General features: G+C 40.0%; 1 long non-coding RNA gene and 1 pseudogene across 6 annotated transcripts in view; both read left to right on the top strand.

The window, feature by feature from the left end:
• LOC103345518 (LINE-1 retrotransposable element ORF1 protein) overlaps positions 1–22,402 on the top strand; it is a 73,905-nt gene that overhangs the window by 27,130 nt on the left and 24,373 nt on the right. For 4 of the 6 annotated variants that reach the window (XR_515384.2, XR_007915910.2, XR_007915909.2 and 1 more), the window contains one exon: positions 3–157. The exons of the other annotated variants lie outside the window; for them this stretch is intronic. This is a non-coding gene — a long non-coding RNA (LINE-1 retrotransposable element ORF1 protein). Of the gene's footprint in view, positions 1–2; positions 158–22,402 lie in introns of those variants that run through there. 6 annotated transcript variants of the gene reach the window in all.
• Positions 7,437–21,131, top strand: LOC100357532 (carnosine N-methyltransferase pseudogene; annotated as a pseudogene).

Here is a 22,402-nt window from a genome sequence, read left to right as displayed (position 1 = left end):
AGGGAGCTGCACAACCCATTTGGACACCGGAAAGAAGAGTCCAACATCTGATGGGAAATTGTGTCGATCAACAACCCATGGAAGAAACAGTGGACGAGGCTCAAGGCCCAATTATAGCAGAGAGCAAGTGAAAGTTATAAAAAGATTGCTACTTGTGCTTTTGTTAGTTCTTTTTTTTATTTTATTTATTCTTTTTATTTTTTGACAGGCAGAGTGGACAGTGAGAGAGAGACAGAGAGAAAGGTCTTCCTTTGCCGTTGGTTCACCCTCCAATGGCCGCCGCGGCCGGCGTGCTGCGGCCGGCGCACTGCGCTGATCCGATGGCAGGAGCCAGGAGCCAGGTGCTTTTTCCTGGTCTCCCATGGGGTGCAGGGGCCCAAACACTTGGGCCATCTTCCACTGCTTTCCCAGGCCATAGCAGTTAGCTGGATTGGAAGACAAGCAGCAGGCTTGAACTGGTGCCCATATGGGATGTTGGCATTGCAGGTGGAAGCTTAGCTTACTACGCCACAGCATCAACCCCATAGTTTTCTTATACATTTACACAGTTTCTGAAGACCCATTGTATGTACTTAATGGTAACTCTAACTTTGTATCCTATGTGATACTTACTAAGTTAAATATTTTTACTTAAAACTTGAAATTTTAGGAAAAGAAGTTGCAAAAATAACAGTAATGTATTTCAGTTACTTCTTTGCATCTGGTAAGACTATAGGGAACTGTTGAGCTCATAAAACAAACAACAACAAAAAATTATAGAACCAAGAAAGTAGAGGAACAAGGAGAAACTGTAAATTTGCTTCAATTGGAAAACTCAAAGCATCCTCATTTAAGTATAATAAAGTAAAAATATGCTAGTACCTACAGAAAAAATATGACAACAAATTCTTTGAGAACCAAAAACAATAATACACAATGCCACAGTAATTTTAAATGAAGTTTATCACCATGACAACTCTTGTTAAAATAGGTAAATAAATTAGTCTGGCCCAAAATAAATTCAATTTTTCAAAATGGTCCAAAGGAAAGTTGAAGAATGGGATATACTTGGAAACACAGTTTTTAAAATATACAGAAACAAGCAAACAACAACTTCACAAATCACAACTCATAAACCTGACACCCACCTGGACTCTATGTTCACTTTTTAGTTATACCATTGGAAACAACCAAGCTAACCATAAAAAGCTCTGGAAGTTTAAGCTGTACAGACAGCATTTTAGATTACAGGTAAAAGCACATCAATAGAGCTGATCAGCTCCTGAAAAATTCATGTCCTGAAGGGCTATTACCAATGAGTGCCTAGTGAATGATAGAAAAGGAGGCACATTTCAGAGAACAGAGACTGGCTCCGGCCATTGTGGCCATTTGGGGAGTGAACCACCAGATGGAAGACTTCTCTTTCTTTCTGTTTGCCTCTACCTCCATGTAACTCTTTCAAATAAATAAATCTTTTTTTAAAAGGAATGTTTGTGGTGATTACTCTACTCATATTCTACTTTTGTACCTTTGGTACAGTCACAGGCCTATGGATTGATAGAAGCCACATCTGGATATCAAACAGGTCCCTGGCATCACTTAGGGTTGCTGAGTTTGAGTGCTACATGATGAATAGATGAGACATTCAAGTTGTCCGGGAATGAGATGCAGTTAAGAAATAGGTGGGAAGAGAAGATTCCCTAGTGTGATGCTCACCCCCCCCCACACTTATATTTGATGTCATTATTGTGAAAGGACCCCATATTTCTACTCCCGCTATAGGAAATCTCAAACAGAAGGCCAGAAGACTTCACTTTAGCAAATGTCAATGAAAGTGACTTTTGTTACTTCTCAGAAATCACCTATGATTCATTACCCTCTTTATCTTGCAGCCACAATAATGATCAGCAATGTACTTGTAAATGATGTTCCATCATCTTGAGAACAAAAGGATGCTTGACAGACATATTGACTGTGGAAGTCCTTCATATTCTGGGGATCTTTGTCTACCAAATAATTACCTAACCATTGTTCCTGATATCTTGAGAACTCTATGAAAAAAAATCAAATAGAACAGATCAACTTCAAATATCAGTGTCACCAAAGTCCAGAAGATAAAGCTATGAACATTTAATTAAATACTTTTAAATATTAATATAGAAAAAAAGTTAAAGGTGAATCTGCTGTTCACACTATAAAATACATAAAAATTGAGACCTTCACAAAGAACTTATTTATAATGTGGGATAAGAAAAGTCCATTCTAACTGAAATTCAACATCCTAAAGGCTTACAAACAAAAGTTGAGAAATCTGAATACAAAAATACGGAAACTTTTCATGACAAAATTAAATACAAAGCAAAGTTAAAAAAAAAAAAGTACAGGAACTAACATTGTAGCGTAGAAGGTAAATCCACTTCCTGCGATGCCATCATCTCATATGGTTGACCCACTCATGTCTCAGCTGCTCCACTTTCAATCCAGTCCCTGATAATGGCCTGAGGAAAACAGAGAAAGGTGGCACAAGTGTTTTGGGACCCTGCACTTTGAGACTTGGAAAGAGCTCCCAGATTCTGATTTGCGCCTGGGGAACGAACTTGCAGATATAAAAACTCTGTTTCTTCTCTCTCTGTAATGATGACTTTCAAGTAAATAAATTTCAAATAAATATTTTTTAAAAAGAGGCTGGTGCCATGGCTCACTAGGCTAATCCCCCTGCAGCACTGGCACCCTGGGTTCTAGACCTGGTCGGGGTGCCAGTTCTGTCCTGGTTGTTCTTCTTTCAGTCCAGCTCTCTGCTGTGGCCCAGGAAGGCAGGGGAGGGTGGCCCAAGTGCTTGGGACCTGCACCCACATGGGAGACTAGGAGGAAGAGCCTGGCTCCTGGCTTCGGACTGGCACAACCATTGGGGGTGAACCAACGGAAGGAAGACCTTTCTCTCTGTGTCTCTCTCTAACTGTCTAACTCTGCCTGTCAAAAGAAAAAGAAAAAAAATTCCAGTTACATCACAGAAAGCTTAATTTTCTACTAACAAACATCACTAGAATATCTTATGGTAAAATAAGGAAGGAGTTAATATCCCAATGGAAAATTCACAAATTATCACACTTCATTCTCTCCTTTTCAGATAATGTAAGTTTTTAAAAGAATGGAAAAACTGATAAACTGTTACAAAAATAAATACAAATTAAAATTACACTTAAATGAATTGTTTCACCTAATATATCTGATACATTTCAAAAGTTTTTTATCTTGTTTTGTGATTCAATAAGTAAATATGATCATTCAAATAGCTCTTTTCTAAACATACCTCATGTTAGATCATTCCTTAACAGCAGCATTGTAATTACTCCTTCACAAACTGTGATCTTTCTGACTGTAAGAGTTTCTTAAATGTAGTCTCTGCTTCCAAACTTTCCCTTTGAGAGAGCCCAAAGAAAAAAATCTAGAAGAGCTTTTTTTGTGACCATGGAGATGGAATGACAAAGTTGGTACTTGAACATCAACACATATGTGTATTTCATTGCATAACATTTATAGAATTTTTTTTTGACAGGCAGAGTGGACAGTGAGAGAGAGAGAGACAGAGAGAAAGGTCTTCCTTTGTCGTTGGTTCACCCTCCAATGACTGCCGCAGCTGGTGCACTGCACTGATCCGAAGGCAGGACCCAGGTGCTTCTCCTGGTCTCCCATGGGATTCAGGGCCCAAGTACTTGGGCTATCCTCCATTGCACTCCCTGGCCACAGCAGAGAGCTGGCCTGGAAGAGGGGCAGCCATGACAGAATCCAGAGCCCCAACCGGGACTAGAACTTGGTGTGCCGGCACCGCAAGGTGGAAGATTAGCTTATTGAGCCACGGCACTGCCTACATTTATAGAATTTGAAGATGTGCTTGGTAAGAGGTAAATTCTGAAGTCAAAAAGAGTGAAATGTAGCCATAGATTTATTCATTTTCATTTTTCTGAGGATACAAAGACCTGTCAGAAATAATGGCTCCATTGATATGAAATTTCAGATGAAAATAGGAGATATTCTGGGGTGCAGAGTGCAGAGTTATACAGGTCAAATGACACACATGTAATTTACAGACCTCACTAGAGAATGGACAGAAAAATATTCAGTGAAGGGGGAACATAGTATTTTTCAAATCTAGTGAAAATTATAATCCATTGATCAAAGATGTCAGGTTACATGTCATAATATGTATAGAAATACTTTTTTTCTAATGAAAGATTGACCTTCACCCAGATTATGGAGGTTGGAGGTTCTCTCAGAATGACTCACTTGGTATTAATGTCTTCATTTAACTCAAAGCTTTGGAACACATATTTACTTGTACAATATAATTCACAGTAGTGGAACATGTGTTATCAGCTCAATCTCTGGATATACTAGTGATGATAGGAAAGATGTGGTTGTCCAATGATGCCTAAGGGACCATACCTCAAAAAGACCCGGAGCAAGTCTCTGATGAAATTATCTAGTTGTCAATGTCCTTTGAATATTTTCATCCTTTTTTGGGGGAACTAGTAATAACAATGGACTCCACTATGGGGAAATTATAAGCTCATGCTGAGTGATGCATGGACTTTGTCTTGTATGGTTCACTCTTTGGCTCATGTCCCTGAATCCTTTCACAGTAATAATTGAGCATGTACCTATGAAGATGTTCAGAATTCTTTATTTCCTTTGAAGAATTATTGAGATTAAGGTGATGTTAGGGATTTGAGGATATAGTTGGTATCCAGGGATTTATGACTTTGAAGATATCCAAATGTTACATAGTAAAAACTAGCTAATGATAATTATAACAAAGCATACTGTTATAAAATTTTCAAGAGACAAATCCAAACAGATAGAAGTCTGGGTAAATACATAGTGTAAAAGTAGTAAATCTGGGTGCATAAATATGTTACAGTCTTATTTTCAGTTTTTTAAAGCAATGGACCATTTGAAGTAAGATATTAAAAATGTGTTGAGAAACTTGAGAGTAGTATTATAAAGTTATCCATAGCTGGAGCCACGCTCACTAGGCTAATCCTCCACCTTGCGGTGCTGGCACACTGGGTTCAAGTCCTGGTCAGGGCACCGGATTCTGTCCCGGTTGCCCCTCTTCCAGGCCAGCTCTCTGCTGTGGCCAGGGAATGCAGTGGAGGATGGCCCAAGTGCTTGGGCCCTGCACCCCATGGGAGACCAGGATAAATACCTGGCTCCTGCCATCGGATCATCGTGGTGCACTGGCCGCAGTGCCCTGGCCATGGCGGCCATTGGAGGGTGAATCAACGGCAAAGAAAGACCTTTCTCTCTCTCTCTCTCTCACTGTCTACTCTGCCTATCAAAAAAAGAAAAATCCTGAAGCTTTATAATATTCTTAAATATCATTTTAATTGTGGGTTTCATTTTTTTAAAAAAGATTTATTTATTTATTTGGAAGGCAGAACTAGAGAGAGAAAGAGAGAAGAGAGAGAATCTTCCATCCACTGGCTCACTTCCCAAATGCCTACAATAGCCATGACTGGACCAGGCCAAAACCAGAAACCAGGATTTTCTTCTAGGTCTCCCACAAGGATGCAGGGGCCTAACTTTAGGCTGCCTTCCGCTTCTTTGCCAGGTACATTAGTAAGGAGCTTGATCAGAAATGGAGCAGTTGGGATTCACTGTACTATGGCTCTTATCAAATTACTCAATTCTACTGACAGTGGTCATATTATATATTGTCTATGAGAATGTGAGTCTTTTGTAGCTTAGTCTTGTCCTAATTACTATTGTCTGTGTATTCCATCAGTATCACAGTTTGTGTCAATCCTAACACTATGAATATGTAGCCATTGTTTTTTTCATGAGATAATGAACTTACTGAAACTTCTGTGTGTTGTCTTGGCATCTTACACAAACAGTTGATCAGAGATTTCTAGGTCTGATGTAATGATTCATTCAATGAAACTCATATGTTTATTATAGTCAAAAGTTTTTTTATGAAATACTAGCTTTCCTATTGACTTTGAAAATGTCCAAGATGTATACCTCAACACTTGTATACCATATTTAAGAATTCTCTGTTGAGTGCATGATCTTTTCTGCGTTCTTTCAATTTTTCAATTTAACAGAGAATTCACTTAAAATATTTCCTTATATGTATTTATCACTACTATTGTTATTACCTACTTGTAATTCACAGTATTCAAAATATTGTTATAATACTATTTTACTTTGTGTTTCAAAGTATTACTATCACATGTATAATATCAATATCCAAATGTCTATCAATGATAGAATAGTGAGTCTGTGACAATTTTGCACTGGCTTTTCATTGTGACCTTGCCTATTGAAGGATAATTCTCCACATTCTCCTGACAATGTTTATGTTCACATTTTCTTATTATTTAAAAAAAATTAGGGAAGGAATGAGTGAGAAAGGAAGAGAGACAGAGAGAGGGAGGGAGGGGGAGAGAGAGAGAGAGAAAGAGAGAAAGAGAGAGAGAGATTCCATCTAATGGTTCACTACACAATTGGCTGCACCATCCAGGGCCAGACCAGACCAAATCCAGGAGCAATGAAATTGACCAGGCCTCCCAGATGGCTGGTGGGAAAAAGTTAAGAATTTTAGCTACCATTTGCTCCCTCTCTGGCACTCTAGATGTGAGCTGGATCAAAATAGTGTAGCTAGGACTCAAATGATCACTTTGGCATGGGATGCAGGCATTGGAAAGAGTGGCATATCTCAATGCATCAGGAAACTAAACTGTACAAATTCTCTTGGACCAATGTAACAATTGTCCTTCTCAAGGTCATGTGTTCTCTGACTTCTCTGTAGTTGCATAGGACTTCAAATCATCATTATTTTTTCAAATTCACAAGTATAATTCTTGATGCACATATATTTTAATATTATCCTGGTAATTGGCCTGATGTTTTCTTGATTTAACATTTTGAACTTGTAATAATTTAATTCTCATATTACTATGATGGAATATTGTTCAGCAAATAATTTTTATCTGCTGTTACCCTATCATTACTCCTTCACTATTCAGTACTACACCCAGTAATTAATATATACTTTAAATTATTATAACAGATGTATCCTTATTTTTTTAAATCTATTACTATCACCTATATCAACCACCAATGTCCTCGTGAAAGCTAACCACAATATGAAACTTTGTAGGTTTTTTCATTATGATTTCACTTTATTTTTCAACTCAATGAAAATCTCTGTGTCCTCTTAAAAATTTTATGTATACAGTTTCTCAATTTTGTCAAGCATGGTCATTTTCACATTCCAGGTTTTTCAATCTTTAGTTCTTAATATATATAAATTATCTTATTGCTTTGAACTTAATAATGTCACCCTTTTTGCAAGTATCTTTCTTTTGAAAGTTACTGGGTATTTGGTCTAATTGTACTTTATGTTCATTCATTTGTACTTTACACCTTTTTCCAATTTTGATGTAAAAGTAATGGACGGCCACCACACTTTCACTCGCGATGAGATGCAAGTGAGCCAGGCCTAGGGCTGCGGCTGCGATGCAGCAATGGACGTGGCCCCTGCCTCCTGCCTCTCAGCTGCCTGAAGGCTGTGGTGGAAGTGTGGGCGGGGAGGCAGCTGTGGTGGGAGCCAGAGGGAAGTGCAGTTCTCCGCCGCATTAGGGCTCCTTAGGTTTTATCCACCGCTGCACGCAGCACGGCGGAGGAAGAGAGGCTCGGGCGCAAGCACTTCTGGAAGATCGTTAATGCCTTCTGCCATTACGGCACCAATTTGCATGAGTGAGAACATTGAAAAGAAAGACAGTTTCGATCACTTCCACCTAATTGGCAGAAACTAATTCCTCAACTTCTTCTACATTTGGACAAGATCCGAAAATGCATTGATCATAATCAATGAATACTACTCACCGTTGTGAATGAAAGCATGCATATGTTTGAAAATAAACAATATGGAAAAGATGGGAATGGAAAGATTAGGGCAGCATCTACGTTTGACATGAATAAGTTAAAATCCACATTGAGACAGTTTGTGAGAGACTGAAGTGAAAATGGGAAAGCAGAAAGGGATGCCTGCTACCAGCCAAGCATTAAGGAGATTTTTAAAAAAAATTTCCCAAGGAGAGATGGGATCCTTCTAAAGTAACTGTTCTGGTACCTGGTGCTGCACTAGGAAGACCTGCCTGGGAATAAGCTGTGCTAGGTTATGCTTGTCAAGGAAATGAACCGAGTTTTTTATGCTCTTTTCTTCCAACTTTACTCAACAGATGCTCTGAAATTAATGAATGTAAATGTTATCCCTGGATCCATGAGCTTAGCAATAACTGGAGATCGGCTGATCAGATTTGACACATCTTCTTCCCTGATGTTGACCCCCCTCCCCAAGTCTTCCTCCTGGTTCTTCTTCTTTTCTTTTTCTTTTTTTTTTTTTGATAGGCAGAGTGGACAGTGAGAGAGAGAAAGGTCTTCCTTTGCTGTTGGTTCACCCTCCAATGACCGCCGCAGCTGGCACTCTGCGGCTGGTGCACCACTCTGATCCAATGACAGGAGCCAGGTACTTATCCTGGTCTCCCATGGGGTGCAGGGCCCAAGCACTTGGGCCATCCTCCACTGCATTCCCTGGCCACAGCAGAGAGCTGGCCTGGAAGAGGGGCAACCAGGACAGAATCCGGCGCCCCAACCGGGACTCGAACCCGGTGTGCCGGCGCCGCAAGGCAGAGGATTAGCCTAGTGAGCTGTGGCACCAGCTCTGGTTCTAACTTTTCTATGCCTGTAGAAGATTTGTTCAGAATGCAATATCAGGAACTGTATTGTTTCTTCATAGATACAGCTCACAATGTAATTGGTTATGTTGATACAATATGGAAAAAACTCAAACCAGGTGGAATTTGGATAAATCTAGGACCTCTTTTGTACCACTTTGAAAATTTGGCACATGAATTTTCCGTGGAATCGAACTATGAGGATATAAAAAATGGTCATTCTGCAATATGGATTCAAGTAGAGGTGTTGTAAGAATCTGTCTTGTCAATGTGTACTGTGGATGATCTATCTATGATGAAATACTACTATAAATGTGTCTTGTTTGTGGTCCATAAGCCACAATAATGGTCTTACATGACATTACTCAGAAAAAAGTCTAGTAAGAAAAGGCTGAAATAAACAACTCAAAATCAACTATCAGTGATGACAGGACAACCTCAAATCAGTGGTGCTTTCTTATTCCTAACAAAATTCAGAAGCAGTACCTATTAATATTTCGATTTTTTTTCAGAAATATACTATGCCATGCAGATTCATACTACATAAGTAATATGGAGGGAATGTCTTCAAGTATACCTTCCTTGAAGTTCAGGTCTTTGAGTGAAAACATTCTAATCTCCAGTGTCTTCTTGAAGCTATATCCATTGCAAGTCTGCCATCTTATTGACTAATAGTGTTGAAGTCTACATAATAATATCTCTCTTTTTCTTTCTTTCTTTTTTTTTTGTGTGTGTGTCTTTGCATTGGAGTTATTTTGCCAGACTCTAAGGATCTGCCTGTCACAGTCAGCATCTGTTATTGGGGCTTCTATTCATTTGGACCTAAGCAATCTAAATATAAAAGATGTGTATTTTTGTCATTCAAATTATTTTTGCTAGCTCAGTTGAACTTAGAGAAGCATCAAAAAATTTTATTTTCATGAGATGCTAAATTTACTAGCATCACAAGTCATTAAACTGCATTCAGGTAACTGAGATTAAGTATTTTAGCCACATTAAACTGAACACTTGATGAACACATACTCATCATGGACCACTCTTTTTTAAACAGGCAGAGTTAGACAGTGAGAGAGAGAGACAGAGAGAAAGGTCTTTCTTCCATTGGTTCGCCCCACAAAATGGCCACTACGGCCAGCGTACTGCACCAATCTTGAAGCCAGGAGCCAGACTCTTCCTCCTGGTCTCCCATGTGGGTGCAGGGCCCAAGCACTTGGGCCATCCTCCACTGCCTTCCAAGGCCACAGCAGAGAGCTAGGCTGGAAGAGGAGCAATTGGGACAGAATCTGGTGCCCCAACTGGGAGTAGAACCTGGAGTACCGGTGCTGCAGGCAGAGGATTAGTCTAGTGAGCCATGGTGCTGGCCCATGGATCACTTTGAAATGCATGAGATCTCAATATTATAAATGAGGTACAGAAGCTTTTTTAAAGAATATATTTGGAAACTAAGAATATAGGAATAAAATCTGCCCATTTGCAATATATAATTTCAAACTAAATGAATACAGAGTTTGTCAGTGTGATGTTTACAATGATGTCTTTATGGTATCTGGGTTATGAAAACAAGCACTTCCATTGTTAAAACAATCATTTAATAGTAAAAACTATCATAATTTACTAATTAATGTAAGGAATTAATATAAGGAATATACTGTAATGTATTAATGTAAGGAAATTTTGAATATGAAATTCAGGGATAAATTACAACCCATTGTCTGTGTCTTAGATATTATAAACAGCAGACATTTAGGTAATTTCAGATTAGCACCATTTTGTTCCCTGGTTGATGAAGCTTAAACAGTGTATGCTGCTTTAAATTTCTACCTCTAGCAGATCTATATTGGAGGGAGTTTTCCTTTTTGTTATTGTTTTTTAAATGTTCATTATTCCATTTCCAGTAGCTTGAAAAGTAGAGATGACTAATGCTTTAACCTTTTCTTGGAGAAAAGGAATAACTTTTCTTGAATATTTTCACAGATTATTATGATTGCTTTAAAGGACCTCTGTGGCAATTTGGATTAGATGGACTTAATAATGTGCTTGTGGCATAATTTCCATGTTTTAATAGGAACACTTGCTTGTAAATCTTTATAGAGTTTTGTTGTCACTTATGATATGGAGTTGGGGTGGAGCCAAGATGGTGGAATAGTGAGGACATGCACTGATAGTACGGGAAAAGATAGTTTAATAAAAGTGGAGTTACTGTAGTTTCAGGGAAAGGCTTGGGAAAAAAATTGTAGAGGAAACTCTTCCAGATCTAGTGCATGTGACACGGAGGATCTACAGGGAGAGAAAAGATGCCTATGGCTCAGGAGCCCAGCCACAGAGTCTACGCATCTGTGCTGGAAGGGGAGGTGACGCAAAACCTAAGTAACCCGAGAAATTATTGAGGAAATGGCAGAAGGAGCCTAGAGAGAACAAGGCTTGAAGTCCCATTGAGGAAAGTTCACCAGGCTAACTAGAGGAGAAAGGAAAAAAAAAAAAAGGACCGGTATGGACAGGAGTCTCTCTCTCTCTGCTTACCTCTCAAAGGTGAGTAAGACAAAGAGCAGGTGCCATTTTGGACATATGTAAAAGCAGCGTGACCCCAGGGCTGCACCCACCCACACCCAAGCAGAAAAACCTGACTCTGGTGGGGGTGAAATAACAGGAGGTTAGGACCTAGTGAATGTGTGGAGCTAATGAACTGAGACAGTGAAAAAAGAGACTATGGGTGAGAGAAATCATGGAGTTCATGTGAGTACTCTCCAGAGATGCTACAATTCAGTAACCATGGCAACCCAGTGGGAGACTGCCGGAGAATTTGATCCTACATTGAGGTCAGAACAGATTCCCTGTGTGGTCCTTGGGAAAGAGCAGATGAATGTTACACCCACAGAATCCAGAAATCAGAAGCTGATTACCTTCAATTACACTCAGCTGTGCAGAATTACTTACATTCTGAATCAAATAAAAAGAGAGAGAGAGAGAGAGATTTACCATGCCTAACCTGAGTGTATCACTTTTTTTTTTTTTGACAGGCAGAGTGGACAGTGAGAGAGAGAGACAGAGAGAAAGGTCTTCCTTTGCCGTTGGTTCACCCTCCAATGGCCGCCGCGGCCAGCGCGCTGCAGCCGGCGCACCGTGCCGATCCAGTGGCAGGAGCCAGGAGCCAGGTGCTTTTCCTGGTCTCCCATGGGGTGCAGGGCCCAAACACCTGGGCCATCCTCCACTGCACTCCCAGGCCACAGCAGAGGGCTGGCCTGGAAGAGGGGCAACCGGGACAGAATCTGGCGCCCCGACCGGGACTAGAACCTGGTGTGCCGGCGCCGCTAGGCGGAGGATTAGCCTAGTGAGCTGCGGCGCCGGCCCTGAGTGTATCACTTTTAGCACACCCTTAACCCTGAAGAACTGAACAGAGATCTCTGGCCACACCCATCTCAAGTCTCTAAGGTTCCTTCAAAAGCAGACAGTCCACTTAATACAGTCATAGTAGAACAAAAAAACACCACAGTAAGGGAAGAAGAATCCGAAGAATATTTCAACAATGCCAACTAACAAACACATAAATGGAGGAACAGGAACAAGGAAGACATTATGATGCCCCCAAATGAACAAGACCATGCCAAGATTATGAAGATGATGAGATAGAAGAAATGCAAGAAGCAGATCTCAAAAAATGTATGAAAAGAACATGTAGAAGTTTTCAAAATCAAATCCTAAGGAGGAATCAAAATGAAATGCAGAAACTAGTAGAACAAGAAAGTGAGATAGTGAAGAGAAATCAAATGAAATGAAGAACTCAGTAGATCAAATGGCAAACACATTGGAGAGGCTTAAAAACAGAGTCAGTGAAGCAGAAGAGAGAATATCGGACTTAGAAGACAGAGAACAGGAAAGGATACAATCAGACCAAAGAAAAGAAGAGGAAATTAGAACTCTAAAAAATATTGTTGGGAATCTACAGGATTGTCAGGAATTTTCAGGATACTATTATGAAACCCAACTTTTGGGTTCTAGGAGTTCCTGAAGGCATGGAGAGAGAGAAAGGATTAGAAGGCCTTTTTAGTGAGATACTTGCAGAGAACTTCCTGGGTTTGGAGAAGGACAGAGACATCCTAGTATAGGAAGCTCATAGAACCCCTAGTAAACATGATCAAAAGAGATCCTCACCCTCACACATTGTAATTAAACTCACCTCACTGAAACATAAAGAAAATATCCTAAAATGTGCAAGAGAAAAACATCAGACTACTCTCAGAGGATCTCCAATTAGACTCACAGCAGACTTCTCATCAGAAACCCTATAAGCTCGAAGGGAATGGCGAGACATAGCCCAGGTACTAAGAGAGACAAGCTGCCAGCCCAGAATATTATATCCTGCAAAGATCTCATTTGTCAATGAAGGTGAAATGAAGACCTTTCATAGCAACCAGAAATTGAAAGAATTTGTCATGACTCGTCCAGCGCTGCAAAAGAAGCTTAAAGATGTGTTACACACAGAAAAGTGTTCATCAATATGAAACAAGGTAAAGGAAGGAAACCACACAGCAAATAATCACAGGAAATTCAAAGCATATATTAGAAAATATCTTTGGGAAAATGGAAGGGCAAAGTTACTACTTATCAATAGTCACATTAAACGTTAATAGCCTGAACTATCCAGTTAAAAGACACAGATTGGCTGATTGGGTTAAGGAACAAAAGCCATCTGTTTGCTGCTTACAAGAAACACATCTTTCCAACAAATATGCATGCAGACTGAAAGTGAAAGGCTGGAAAAAGATATACCGTGCCAACAGAAATGAAAAAAGAGCGGGCATAGCCATCTTAATATCGGACAACATAAACTAACACAAAATCTGTGAACAGAGACAAAGAGGGGCACTATATAATGATTAAGGGATCAATTCAACAGGAAGATATAACAATTATCAGTGAATATGCACCTAATTACAGGGCACCAGTTTATTTGAAAGATTTGTTAATGGACTTAAAGAGAGACTTAGACTCCAATACAATAGTACTGGGGGACTTAAATACTCCACTTTCAGAAATAGACAGATCAACTGGACAGAATATTAACAAGGATACATTAGATATAAATGACACTATAGCCCAAATGCATCTAACAGATATCTACAGAACTTTTCATCCTACACTTAAAGAATTTAAATTATTCTTTTTTTTTTTTTGGACAGGCAGAGTGGACAGTGAGAGAGAGAAAGGTCTTCCTTTGCCATTGGTTCACCCTCAAATGGCCACCGTGGCCGGTGCACCATGCTGATCCAAAGGCAGGAGCCAGGTGCTTCTCCTGGTCTGCCATGGGGTGCAGGGCTAAGGACTTGGGCCATCCTCCACTGCACCCCTAGGCCACAGCAGAGAGCTGGCCTGGAAGAGGGGCAACCAGAACAGAATCTGGAACCCTGACTGGGACTAGAATCAAGTGTGCCGGACCAGCTAGGTGGAGGATTAACCTATTGAGCCACGGCACTGTCCCAATTATTCTAAGCATTATTTGGAACCTTCTCTAGGATTGACCACATACTAGGCCATAAAGCAAGTCTCAGCAATTTAAAATAATTAGAATCATACCATGCAGCTTCTCAGACCATAAAGGAATCAAGTTGGAAATTAGCAACTCAGGAATCCCTAGAGCATATGCAAACACATGGAGATTAAACAACATGCTCCTGTATGAACACTGGGTCACTCAAGAAATCAAAAGCGAAATCAGAAACTTTCTGGAAGTAAATGAGGATAACAGCACAACAAATCAAAACTTACGGGATACAGCAAAAGCAGTGTTAAGAGGAAAATTTATATCAATAGGGGCCTACATCAAGAAATTGGAAAGACACCAAATGAATGAGCTTTCAATGCATCTCAAGGATATAGAAAATCTGCAGCAAGCCAGAACCAAATCTTGAAGGAGAAGCGAAATAATTAAAATCAGAGAAGAAATCAACAGGATTGAATCTGAAAAAAAATATTATAAAAAATCAGCCCAATGAGGAGCTGGTTTTTTGAAAAAAAAAAAAAAAATGACACCCCATTGGCCCAACTAACTAAAAAAACAAGAGAACCAAATCAATAAAATCAGATGAAAAAGGAAATATAACAACAGACACCACAGAAATGAAAGAATCATCAGAAATTACTACAAGGACTTGTATGCCAGCAAACAGGGAAACCTATCAGAAATGGATAGATTCCTGGACACACGCAACCTACCTAAATTGAACCAGGAAGACATAGAAAACCTAAACACAACCATAACTGAGACAGAAATTGAAACAGTAATAAAGGCCCTCCCAACAAAGAAAAGCCCAGGTCCAGACGGATTCACTGCTGAATTCTACCAGACATTTCAAGAAGAACTAACTCCAATTCTTCTCAAACTATTCAGAACAATTGAAAAACAGGGAGTCCTCCAAAATTTTTTCTATGAAGCCAGCATCACCTTAATCCCTTAGCCGGAAAAAGATGCAGCATTGAAAGAGAATTACAGACCAATATCCCTGATGAACGTAGATGCAAACATCCTCAATAAAATTCTGGCCAATAGAATGCAACAACACATCAGAAAGATCATCCACCCAGACCAAGTGGGATTTATCCCTGGTATGCAGGGATGGTTCATTGTGTGCAAATGAAATAATCTGATACACCACATTAACAGACTGCAGAAGAAAAACCATATGATTATCTCAATTGATGCAGAGAAAGCATTTGATAAAATACAACACCCTTTCATAATGAAAACTCTAAGCAAACTGGGTATGGAAGGAACATTCCTCAATACAATCAAAGCAATTTATGAAAAACCCACGGCCAACATCCTATTGAATGGGGAAAAGTTGGAAGCATTTCCACTGAGATCTGGTGCCAGACAGGGATGCCCACTCTCACCACTGCTATTCAATATAGTTCTGGAAGTTTTAGCCAGAGCTATCAGGCAAGAAAAAGCAATTAAAGGGATCCAAATTTGGAAGGAAGAACTCAAACTATCCCTCTTTGCAGATGATGATTCTTTATTTAGGGGACCCAAAGAACTCTACCAAGAGACTATTGGAACTCATAGAAGAGTTTGGCAAAGTAGCAGGATATAAAATCAATGCACAAAAATCAACATCCTTTGTATACACAGGCAATACCACGGCTGAGGAAGAACTTCTAAGATCAATCCCATTCACAATAGCTATAAAAACAATCAAACACCTTGGAATAAACTTAACCAAGGACGTTAAAGATCTCTACGATGAAAATTGGAAAATTTTAAAGAAAGAAATAGAAGAGGATACCAAAAAATGGAAAAATCTTCCATGCTCATGGATTGGAAGAATCAATATCATCAAAATGTCCATTTTCCCAAAAGCAATTTATGCATTCAATGCAATACCAATCAAGATTCCAAAGACATTCTTCTCAGATCTGGAAAAAATGATGCTGAAATTCATATGGAGGCAAAAGAGACCTCAAATAGCTAAGGCAATCTTGTACAACAGAAACAAAGCCGGAGGCATCACAATACCAGATTTCAAGACATACTACGGGGCAGTTGTTATCAAAACATTATGGTACTGGAACAGAAACAGATGGATAGACCAATGGAACAGAATTGAGACACCAGTAATCAACCCAAACATCTACAGCCAACTTATATTTGATCAAGGATCCAAAACCAATCCCTGGAGTAAGGACAGTCTATTCAATAAATGGTGCTGGGAAAATTGGATTTCCACATGCAGAAGCATGAAGCCAGACCCCTACATTTCACCTTACCAAAAATTCACTCAACATGGATTATAAACTTAAATCTATGACCCAACACCTTCAAATTATTAGAGAGCATTGGAGAAACCCTGGAAGATATAGGTATTGGCAAAGACTTCCTGGAAAAGACCCTGGAGGCTCAGACAGTCAAAGCCAAAATTAACTATTGGGAAGTTTCTGTACTGCAAAAGAAACAGTCAGGTGAGTGAAGAGGCAATCAACAGAATGGGAAAAAATATTTGCAAACTACACAATAGATAAAAAGTTGATAACCAGAATCTACAAAGAGATCAAGAAACTCCACAATATCAAAACAAACAACCCACTTAAGAGATGGGCCAAGGACCTCAATAGACATTTTTCAAAAGAGGAAATCCAAATGGCTAACAGACACATGAAAAAATGTCCAGTGTGATTACTGTTAAGTACTCTCTTTTCCCAGTCTTGTTTCCTGAAACGAGCTGTTTATGTATTTTGAAATTTGTTTGTAGCTTACTCTACATTAGCTTTTTTTGTAGTGAAGTTTTTGTTTTTGTATTTCTGTGTGCAGCATGTCTTTGAGCAAGTGTTGTAGGGTTGGACACGTGGATACAAATTCTTTCAATTTCTCTTTGTCTTGGAAGATCTTTATTTCCCCTTCATTCATAAATGATAGCTTTGCAGGGTATAGTATTCTAGGTTGGGATTGTTTGTCTTTTAAAACTTGAAATATATAATGCCATTGTGTCCTTGCCTGTAGTGTGTGTGATGAGAAGTCTGGGGTAGTCTGATTAACTTACCCCTGAACGTGATTTGTCGTTTCTCTCTGGTACATTTTAGGATTTGTTCTTTGTGTGTCACTGTTGCAACAATGTGTCACAGTGAATTTCTCTTCCGGTCTATCCTGTTCGGACTCCTGGCTATCTGCTGAATTTGCCTGTTATTATCCAGCTGCCTTTGTTTGAAGTTTTCTGATATTATTTCATTACAAACAGCTTCCAATCCATTCTCTCTTTCCACCCCCTCAGGGACTTCTGTTATCTGAACATTACACCATTTGATTTCATCTTATAGATCTCCTACAAGATTGTAGGAAGATTTCTTCTTCCTGTGTTTGAACTGACTGTATTATTTCTGGAAGTTTGTCTTCAAATTCTGATATTCGCTCTTCTATTTCATCTGTTTGATTTCCGAGGGATTCCACGGTGCTTTTTGTATGGTCAATTGAGTTTTTCATTTCCAATACTTCATTCTGGCTTCCCTTTAGGACCTCTAATCCTTGGGCTTGTTTTTCATTCAGCTCTCGAAACTGTTTCTCATTATTTCTAAGTAATCTGATTATTAATTTTCTGAATTCTTTTTCTGGCATGGTTTCAAATTCTTCTTCTTCTTCAGTCTCTGTTATGGTTGGTTTAGTTTGCTCCATTGGCGAGTTTATATGTTCTATATTCTTATTGTGGGTTTTTTCTTTGTTTTTTTGTATTCTGTCTGGTTTGTTTTTCAGGTTGATTTCCCTCTGCTATAAGCTGCTGTGGTCTATACCAATATCCAGTGTAAGCAGGCTGCTCTACCTTCTAGAGTTTGTTTATTTATTTTTTACTTATTTATTTATTTGTAACTTGAGTGGGCTGGTGTCAGGGCTTTGAGGTGCCAATCTCTGCCCCTTGGGGGCCAGTTTCCCTGTTCCTATGTTCTCCCTTATGTGTCTGTGCCTGAGGTTCATTGGTCAGTCGCTCTCCCTCACTGCACCTACGGCATGAGGAGTGTTGAGTAGCTCCAGACCACCTTTGGACTCTGCCCCTGCTGCTTCCTCCTTTGGAGCAGAGGCCAGCCTCCCTTAAGCCCTAATGTAAACAAACAGGACGGCTGCTCTCTGTCCGCTGCAGCTCTGATTGTGGGGAGGGTGGGGGCTCCAAAGATCCTGGCATTTTTAATCCCTCAGTTCATCCCCCTGGATCATGCCCTCTTCCTGTGGGTGCTATTCAATTTTTTTTTTCTGGTAACTGGTGTCAGGGCTTTGAGCTGTCCTCCCTCTGTTGGGAGCCACTGTGCTGGTTTCCCTGTATAGGCCTTTGTTTAAACTAACCTTCAGCTGTGTTCCTGTAAGGAGGATTCACTAGAAAATTCCATTTGTACAATTCACTGATATGGTTAGCGCTTGGCCTTCTGGCTTCAGTGCTCTCTTTCTTGTACCTTGATAAGCACATCTGGTAGCTGTAAGACCTCGCTGTAACTCCCTTTGTCAAATTGATACTGATTCCTGTGAAATTATTCCTTTGATCTATGTTGTGGGATGACTCCTGCTTACCCTCAACTGTACAATTCTTGCCTTATACTATATGAGCCACCTCCTTCTCCAATAAAGTTGAGACCTTGATCAGAGTACTGTCTTGGTCTCCCTTCTCGTGTCTGGTTTGTCTCTCCATTCAGGTCTGCCCTCCTCATGTCCTAGTTGATTACCCCGCGGGCCGGGGCACCCTCGCTGCACCCCCTGCACAAGGAGTGTCTTGTCGCTCCACTCCACCTTTGGACTCCACTTCCAAAGGTTAGTGCAGAGGCAGAGGCAGCTCACCTTTAAGCCCAAATGTAAACAAACAAGATGGCTGCTGCCTGCCCACCGAAGCTCTGATTTGGGGGAGGGTGGAGGCACCAAGGGATCCTGGTGCATTTAGTCCCTCAATTCATCCCCCCTGAACTGTGCACTCTTTCCACAGGTGCTACTCACTCTGTTGAATTTTTATTTCCTGAGTGGTCTAAGGCTTCCAGCACTGCTGCATAGACTCCCCTGCTGGTGTTCTGCACTTCAGGCATCCGAGTCCTCCTCGCAGGTCCACCCTGTCTCCTCAGTTTTGGAAGTTTCCCTTTCCCTGAAGCTACAAATTCTCACCCCTCCTTGAACCTTCCCTTCCCCTCTAGAAGATTTTTAGTCAACTTAGGTCAATCCTCAACATGGTCTATTCTGTTTCTTGCATATCACCATAAGGAGGTGCTCCTCTTCCTAAATCTCCATTTTTCACACTTTTTTGAAACAAGGAAGATAGATCAGAAAAAGGACAGTCACTGCCAAGGATGAATTGTGCTCCCTAACACTCAAATTTGGTATTTAAATCATGACTGTAGTAATTCAGACTGTGACTTAGAAGGGTCATTAAATTATCCAGGTGAGATTATACTAGAGTGTGCTTGCTCACAATCCAATGGATGATGTCCTTATGAAATGGGGGGATTTGGAGGCAGATATGGGAACAGGCAGAATGTGTGAAAGTAAAAGCAGAGATCAGGGTGATGTGTCTGCAAGCCAAAGACATCATAGACTGCCAGTAACCCATCTTCATTCTTCAAATACCCACACCATCTGGAACTGAGCCAAGCTGTAAACAGAAGTGAGAAACTCAACTCAGGTCATCCAATCAACTGTACCGTAATCTCTGCTGCTTCTGTTGGTGTGTAAAAGCAGGAACATGGAATCAGGAGACTCAGTACTTGAACCTAGATACTCTGGTATGGCATGTCGGCATCTCAATAAACATCTTAACCACCATGCCAAATGCCTGCCCTCTGAAGTTTTTGAAGTAACATCATACATTTGTCATTCTGCACAAGATAATGTTTCTCCAGGCAAAGACGAGGCCCTGACTGTGGTTGTCTTTCGTCCCACATTAAGCCAATGACTGAACAACAAAACAATAGAAAATGTTGAATAAACAATGGCATGAATGAATGAATAACTATTTCTTCTGTTTCTCCTTCTGGAAACTACACCTCTATCTGAACTTGGGGACACCATCATCCACTCTCTTCCTAGACTCTATACTAAAATGTGATTGATTGTCCCATCCCAGGGTTGGGGCACAGGGCCTTAGCCTGAGCCTGTCACTGAATTCTACACTCTGGCCACAGTAGCTGATTTCCGTAATTGTGTAATAAGTGCTATTGGTGCTTCAAGAAATGGAAAGGGATTGATATCACCCTGTTTGAGTCTACATGGGAAATGGATCTTTCTTACTTAACTGAGTGTGGCAGTGAAGTAGGTCTGATGGTTTTGGAGGCTTATCCCAAGGGGTCTTAAGTGATGGGAGGTCAAGACATAGATCCCATATTTTGATCATTAGCCCTGGATCATGATGCTGTTGCAGGTAGATCCACATGTGGACTTCATAGTTGTGAGACAAACATTTCATTTTCCTTCACAACAAATTTGCCTAAAGTTTTCCTTTTCTCTCTTTTAAACAATTGTAAAATACACACAATACAATTCATCATTTTAGCCATTTGTAAGTACGAATTTCAAGGGCATTAAGTGCATTCATATTGTAGCACAACCATTACCTCTATCCATATCCCAACTATTTTTCCTCCTCTTCAATTAAAATACTGTAGTCAATGAATATTAACTCCCCATTCCTCTCTGCATTCCAGTCTCTAGTGACTTTTCCCCACCCTAGGCTGCTATCTGTCTCTATGAATTTACTTTAGCGATCTCATAGAAGTCAAACAAATTTTGTTCTTCTATGACCATCTTATTTCACTTAGCATGACTTCAAGTTCAGTCAAATTAAAACAAGTGTCAGAATTTCTTTTCATTTTAAGGCTGATTAATATTCTATTTTGTTGATTGACCACATCTTGTCTTTTCCTGAAACTTGCTGAGATTATGTTGCTTTCACTTTTGATTAATGTGAAGAATGATACTATGCACATGGATATATATATATATATATATATATATATATATATATATATGTTTTGAGTCCCTACTTTCCATCCTTTATGGTATATGAGGGTACTTCAAGATTCTTGTTGAGAAGCTGAATTAAAATTTGATTTTGGTCCTCTCTGTCTCTCTCTCTCACTGTCTAACTTTATCTGTCAAATAAAAAAATTTGATTTTGGTACAGAAATTTTGAAACCTATGCAAAGATTTTAATACATAATTTAATAACATTTTTTAATATTTTAATTCTATTTTCAATGAACATTTGGAAATACCCATGTATCCAGCTTATTGAATCATATGTTATTTCAATTGTTAATTTTTTGGTGAACTCCTATACTGTTTCCCATAGCAGCTTCACCATTGTAAATCCCCAGTGGGACCGGATCCATGGATCACTTGGTTAACCCTCCGCCTGCGGTGCCAGCATCCCATATGGGCACTGGGTTCTAGTCCCAGTTGCTCCTCTTCCAGTCCAGTTTTCTGCTGTGGTCCAGGAAGGCAATGGAGGATGTCCCAGGTGCTTGGGCACCTGCACCTGCATGGGAGACCAGGAGGAAGCACCTGGCTCCTGGCTTCAGATTGGTGTAGCTCCAGCCATAGCGGCCATTTGGGGGGTGAACCAATGGAAGGAAAACCTTTCTCTCTGTCTCTGTCTCTCCTACTATCTGTCAAATAAATGAAAAAATTAAAAAAAAAATTAATCCCCACCAGTTGTGTTCAATAATTGAATTTTCTGTTTAACTAAAATATTTATCCCTGACACAAATCCCCCATCCTTTCCTCATCAGCAGCTGTTACTCCCTAGAGAACACCCTGTACAGTCTATTAAATCAGTTCCCTCTGTTGAGGTTGAAATGTGGTGGAATGAGAAGGTGAAAAGGTCATGCCATGAGGGCCACTGAGGTGAGAAGGTCATGCCAAGATGGCCACTGACAACAGAAACTACAGGCTGTGATTGGATGGCTTCAGAAACCACATGACAACAGAGCCTGACTCATAACAGGCTGTAATTGGATGGTTTCAGAAACTGCCAGGCAACAAAGCCTGACTGGCAACAGGCTGTGATTGGATGGCTTTGGAAACTGCCTGGCAACAGGCTGTGATTGGAAAGGGCATAGACCACCCCTTGACCGGATTGACTGTCTTGGCTATATAAGCAACTGTAGTAACTGAAATAAATGAGTCTGCAGGCTGCTTGCCTCTGGCCCACTTTCACCTGACTCCCGGGATC

Source organism: Oryctolagus cuniculus, chromosome 21, assembly GCF_964237555.1.
Source record: "Oryctolagus cuniculus chromosome 21, mOryCun1.1, whole genome shotgun sequence".
In the NCBI taxonomy this organism is placed as follows: Eukaryota; Metazoa; Chordata; class Mammalia; order Lagomorpha; family Leporidae; genus Oryctolagus; species Oryctolagus cuniculus.
This window is presented reverse-complemented; position numbering and strand designations above follow the sequence as displayed.